We start from the raw sequence: 7,069 nt of genomic DNA on the forward strand, positions 1-7,069 counted from the left end.
GGTCCGGTCAGGTCTGGTCTGGCCGCTCCATTATTATTTGGAGGGACGTCCATTAGGTGCGGCGGTACCGTGCAACGCAGCAGGGTGCTCGACATCCGCGCTGGAAACCACACGGGCCAACCCCCCAATCCCCTCCGCCCTTTGCTTATCAGGCTGTCAATAAACAGAGACGGGCTGCAGCGGTGGAAGCGCAGGTGCCGCCTTTCCCTCATGCTCTCCACGAGCTGATCAGGCGTGAACGCAAATCTGTCCACTGCCACTTCTCCCTCGGCCGTCACCAAGCTGCACGCCGTGCACCCCTCCCCAAAAACACGCGCTGTACTGATTGTTTTATGGGAAAACGGGCCTTTACGGTTACTATTTTACAGCTATGTCCGTCCCGGTCTCCACGGTGACCACTTAACGCGCGTGCACCAGTGGGTGGGTGGGTGGGGTGGGGACTTTGGACTGTGCGCGCTCTCGTCCTTGATTAGCGTGCATGCAGGCGGATCAACTTTGAAACAGATGATGTCATGACGCTTCAGGTTGATTCTTATCATTAACTGCGCTAAACCTGTTTTTTCTCAACTTTATTTATAAAGCGCTTTAAGAACAGGCATGGCTGTATATAAAGTGCTTTACATAAACAAACATCAGTTTTGCAGTAAACAAGAACAAAGCAAACATTTTGAAGTGCGAAAACAGCTTCTTTTTTTTTCTTTTTTTACAAGTAAATACATTTTACATCAGTAAATAAATACCTAAAACTCACACACATCACAAAACACCAAGAACAAGTCTAAATTAAATTATTTGTATATTAATTTTATATGATAGTGATACATTGACTGACGAGTTTCATCTGTTCTGTTACACTAAAACAAAAAAATAAAATAAAATAAATAATCTATCGCCATTTGGAATGGAAATCCGTTCCAGATTCACAAAAAAAAAATCACAACCAGATTTTTGTAACATATTTTATAAAAATACGCATATTCAACTTTGCATCATGCATTAATTCATACTTCTCGTACTCCAGGTGTGCACACCTTGGCCACTTGGAAGCTGACTTTTTCCACAGAAGATACGGAATATATTGCCTGCAGTGTTTTTGTATTGTGCTCTAAATGTTTTGCTGCACTGATTGTATTAAAAAAAAAAAATCCTGCATTTTACATTGTGCTAGCAAGATTAAACGTGAAAGTTTCTTTGCTTTATTCAGTTCAAGTGGGAATGGCGATAAACTGCTAAAAGTTAAAAGGGTGGAAAAAGGACACATATTTTTGCAGCGTTAAAAAAAAAAAAAAAAAAAAAAAAATTGCCGAGCGATGGATCATATGTTTCAAATTAAAATTATGGAGTTCAAGCATATTTTTCTGGGGAAGCAAATCCTCAGAAGTTTAAAACAATCATCATGCATGTATGATTACATGACGTCAGCAAATATCGCGAGACTTCGCCTAACGGGTTAAATTAAGAATGTTTTGTTTCTTCTTTGGCTTTTTGTTTGTGATTCCACCACAGAACTGACAAAACTAGAACGTCGCAGGAAAGATTTCTGACTACAATAAGCACATAAGTAAGTAAATTTTATTATTTTGCACCTTTCACAGACAAAAAGGTCACAAAGTGCTTCACAGGTCAAATTGATCGCAATAAAAGCAATAAAATAAAACAATCAAAACAATCGAACACAAAATACACATTAATCACAATAAAGGTTAAAAAAAAAAAAAAAAGAGCCCATAATCAGCAGAAATCAGAAAGCTTGCATGGCAAAACAAACATATCTTATTGGCTCTTCACAGAATCGAGCAAAAAAAAAATATTGCCATTTAACCAGATGTCACTTATTACAATAGCCTATTAGGCTACAAATTTAATTTAAGTGAGTGTTCTTTCTCCATTTAAAAAAAAAAAAAAAAGTTCAAATTCAAATTTCTGCTGAGCATCTAACTTTTTCAACCCCCCCCCAGTCGTTAACTAATTTGTAAAGAATGTTAACTTGCCTGTAAAGTTCAAGTTTTCGACAATTCCACCCTGAAACGAATCATGACGTGACTTCTTATTGGGAAATGAATTTGAAATTAGACCAGCTTGTAATTCAATCATAAGGTGTATTGAACAAACCGACAACACATTAGCAGGTGAACGGTATTAACTTATTAACTTATGGTCATTTAATTGCATTCACTTGCTGTTATTCGATACATTTTTGAAGTCTTTGCAGGCCTGTTGCTGCTCGCCCTTAACAACAACAGGAGACATGAGTATAATGTGTACTAATATATTCAATTTAAGACAGTGTCCAGAGTGTGTATAGTCTAATTACCTCCTGACTATACCCCCCACTCCCCTCCGTGTGTGAAATGTTTTAATAAGCCCCCCCACGCTCTGCAGTGTGCGGTTTGATTTGTTTTCCCCTCCCCGCTTCCCGCGGCCCTTGGATGGAGACATTAGCCGAATTCCCCCGGGGTGATTGGATGCAATTTGTCCGGAGTCGACAGCCACGTCCTGGATGTTCGGAATTCACTTTGGCTCAACGCGACAAGGCTGACTTCGATCTACGATTGCGTCTGAAAGTGCAGCGAGCGGAAAGATGCCACGCCATTAAGTGTCAGCCCCCCCCCCCACCTCCTCGTTTCTTCCCCCCCCCCACAAAAAAATAAATAAATAACACGATTCCTTATTTTATTTCTTCACACGTAGGCTATATGCGTAACAATTCCAAATGGGCGACGCCTCTGATGCACGAGCTCAAACGGTAAATCCCTGACCCTTGAAATGAGATTAAAGATTGACGGATCTGGATTAAACAAAAGAGTGAGTGACACCTGCCACGTAAGATTGCATCTGGTTGTGATAACGCCCCCCCCAATTCTTAGTGGTGGCCACTCGTGGCTGAAGAAGTCAGTGTCCGTGTCGCGCCGTGACTTGACAGGGGAAAATGGGAGCTAACGAGCTTGTCAGATGTCCTGACAAGACAAATGGGGGCTCGTCACTCAACGCGCTTTAATAACGTTTTCATGGAAGCGTATTGAGCCTTTCAAAAAAAAACACTGCACGCGCTCTGCTTAATTACGCACGGCGAGCTAAATTGCGCGTCAGCTCAAGGGCGATGGCAGCGTCACATTGAGCCGATATACAAACTTGCGCTCGCGTGCAACCTTCATTTGGACAGAAATACAAACAAATAAACTTCTTAATACCTGTTGACCAGTCAAATTCTGTCAAGCAAATGTGCCGATGAACAAATGAACTCATTCAAATACAAATATTTGACATACTGATATCGATTGCATTTATGAACTCACTTCAACTCCTGTAATATCATGGAAATGATCAAAAACTCAATTTGATGTACAGCTGCAACTATGCCACCGTCTCTGAAAAGGCAGTTTTTTTTTAATTTTTAATCTCATTAAATCCTACAGGTGTACCTAATATTTTGGCCCATATTAGCGTCTTTTTCCAGCCACGTGTAAGTCACCTGTGTCAGAGACTTGGAGCTCGCCCCTGCACGGAGGGGGCTTCCCCCTATTACTCGAGCTGGATGACTTTAGTGAATAACGCTGAGGGTTGCTCATTCTTGTGTGTAATTCATGGTGTGCGATATAGCCAACACGCGCTATTGCTAGTGGTGCTCCTGATGCACTATCCCACCCCGGGCACAGGTTGCACGATGCTGGCTTGAAATCAAATATATGTATATATATATATATTACAATTCGCATTTGATCTCGCACTGACAGCCAACTGCAAAAAGAAATTTATGAGCATGGATGCTGCAGCGCGGCTTGAATGTTGCACACTACATTATGATTAAATAAAAGGCATGGTGGTTCAATTCCACACGATTCAACAAGCACAGCGCGTGACAGGTGACCATGCAGATGGCATTTGTTAATATCTCACTCTAGACTACCCCCCCCCCCCCCTGAATGTAGGTATGTGACTATAGTCATCATTCCACTAATGTGTATTACCTGTGCTACTTTTCTGACTTGTATAGCCCTCTATAAGTGCATCTAAAAAAAAAAAAAAAATCATGTGCGTTACGTCACTTTTAATTAAAAGGATTTTCGCGCACAAATCGCAAAAAAAAAATAAAAAATGGGGCGTTTATTATGTGACGTTGCAGCCAGCTATTATTTTCGTCCGTAACACTATAAACAAGTACAAATGATGACTTGCAGGCGGTGTTTAAAAGAATGTGACAACGTGAGCGCACTTCTGCGTGATACGTATAAATGGATGCGGCGCGGCTACACGACACGCGCAAGGGGGAAGGGTGAAAAAACTGGGCGGCGTAAAAGCAACACACTAAATCAGGCGATAACGACGACAAACCGTGTGGAAAATGGACGCACATATAGCGCAGCAAGAAATCACTCCTTCCTCCCGCCCTCTCCTCCCTCTGCCTCCCATTGGATGACAACGCCGACGGTGACGTAAATATCTTGAGGATAATTGAACTGATTGTTAGTTGCGAGTTTTTATGTCTTGAGTATAAAAGGCGAGTGCGCATTCGCGGTGTCTCCCAGTCTTAATTTGGCCGCGTTCATATTCGTAATGTGGCCGATTTCCTGACTCGCCAAGATGCACTTTTGTGCAGGACGAGTTCATGACGCATTATTTCTTTGCGCGTCAGCTTGTTGTGAATAAATGAGCTGAGGTTCTGACACTATTAGTCGTTAAAGGTGACATAAGTTTGACCTCTTTAAAAACGGTGATCCCAAAGGGGGATGGGTCTGGTTGCAAAAATCTTACTCAGATGTCTGTCGGGCAACATGATGTATAGTTCACCTCGATCTTATTGCGGAGGACTTCTCTTGAGAAGATACATTTCCGGGTCATTGCGTCACTATTGATCTATTCTGCGCCCCGCTGTGCACGCACACCCCAGCCAATACAGTGTGAAGCCTATAACAAATGCACACAGAGGTAGCAAATATACTTCTAAATCTAATCACAAACGGACTTTAATTAGACAAGCAATTGCCGTCGTAATTAACAGCCGCGCTTTGATATGGCGCGCACAGGCAGGCGGCATCAGCGGATAAAGGTCTTTATTATGATTGCTGGAAACCCATCTGGTAATAGTCTTGCCCGGGACCTCCTCCCCCCTAATCAAGGTTTTAATTAAAGACGGTTGAGGGCCACGGAGAACATGAAGGCCAGTAATTAAGACCAACATTGGAGCCAACAGACGCGGAGCTTCTCTCTTGCTTGTGCTGGTGCAGAACAGAAAGACCCCCCCCCACCCCTTTATGCATATGGAAATATGCAAAATGAGAAAAGGGAATCGTGAGTAGGCTCATTCCTACATAGCGGAATCGCCAGTGGTAGATTAACACTGAGTAGTGTTAAATCTAACACTAGAAAAGTGTTTATATGTGTCCACACCAATTAGTGTAAATCTGACACTTTCATATTCATGTGATATTTCGACTTAATTTTTTTGATTCTAGGACTTCAATATGAGTCGTAGAGTTTTATTCCAACTTTTACTTTGCAGTGCGATCCTTTAATCCTCCTCTGTAAATTCCAGACATTGATGAGGTGCCAAGTTCAAGTTGATGACTTAACCCTTCATTTACAATCTCAAGCACATTTGTCCAAGTTTCAGGGAGATTTGTTTGCTGTCATATTTCTCGGACGTGTATTGATTTTGGGACAGCTGTTTGGGGGGGGGGGTTGTCGCATGAAAGGGCCCCGGTCACCCTGCATTAGTGTAATTCCTGCGCACTGGTCCGACATGAGGCCCCCATAAGGACGTCGTCAGACTATTGTGGCAGAAAAGTTGCTTGTATGTTTATGTATGTGGGTGCTAACTCCACCGTAGACATGAGGATGACTTCAAACAATATTTGGATGCCCCCCCCCCACCCACCCACCCCCACCTCCATAGATCATACAGTGCTAATGTGTATGCAAATGATACATATGAATTAAAACTATGCCGTGTAACCACATTGGCCCGATTGTAACATTTTGAAAGATTTTCTTCAGATGGTTGAGCAGATGGGGGGACGTTTAAGCCAGAAACCCCCGCAAAGTTCCCTTCCTGCTCAGCCACCAAGGAGGTTGCACTTTGGCTCCTTAACCTCGACACATCATGGAAAGATTCACCTCATGATCTGTCACAGACAACCTCGCAGAAATAGAGGCGGAATGAAGTCATGTTTAAAATAAACATTGTATGCAGGTTCAATTGAAAACCAGTCATAAAAGGACTGAAATGCTGAGCAAGTGGCTTTCTGTTGATTTGTTCATACAGTGTGTTAGATATTTGTGTTTCTTGAATTATTATAACAAAAAAAAAAAAAAAAAAAAAAAAAAAAAAAAAAAAAAAAAGTTTACCTAATTAATTAATGTCATAATTTGGAAGCCCGTGTTTAATTAATTAGCAGGTCGTTAAAAGCAGAAAACTGGATTAATGTACAGTGTTGTACTTTTATTTTGCTAAATCATCTCAAACATCAGGTAGAGAGCGATGCAATTATCTGGTCTAAACGCACGCTGCGTCAGTTGCCAGCAATGGAGCTTTTCTGCCCCCTAGCGGCTAAATGGATATCGAAAACACTATGAACGGGAGAAGAAAAATTACCTTGCCTTGTATGTGTAGTGATTTAAATTATAACATTGAGGTTGATTTTTTATTTATTTTTTGATGAATTAATTACATTTTTTTTTTTTTTTACATATAGCTACAATCTTAACTTTATAAAGGAACTGGAAATTAGGGAATGTAAAAACTAAATAAAATAAAAAATAAAATAAAAAAAAACATTAGTGTCATCTGAAAAAATAAATAAATAAAAATCCTAACCCATAAATCCCACATAAATAACAGACATTCTGCATGCACTTTTGAGTGAATTCTAATAATTTTGAGGTAAACATGAACTTGTGTCAGGTTTTTTAAATCACTGGCGAGCCACATAAATAATAAAGTCATTTTGGGATACATTTATACAAAATCACTATTAATAATACATGACTGCTGTCTTTAGAAATGGGGGATTGGAGTTGAAAAAAAAAAAGTTATGTCTGGTAATTACACATATGTTTGGATTGGATTTAA

The sequence above is a fragment of the Festucalex cinctus genome, chromosome 4 (assembly GCF_051991245.1).
Source record: "Festucalex cinctus isolate MCC-2025b chromosome 4, RoL_Fcin_1.0, whole genome shotgun sequence".
Taxonomy (NCBI): domain Eukaryota; kingdom Metazoa; phylum Chordata; class Actinopteri; order Syngnathiformes; family Syngnathidae; genus Festucalex; species Festucalex cinctus.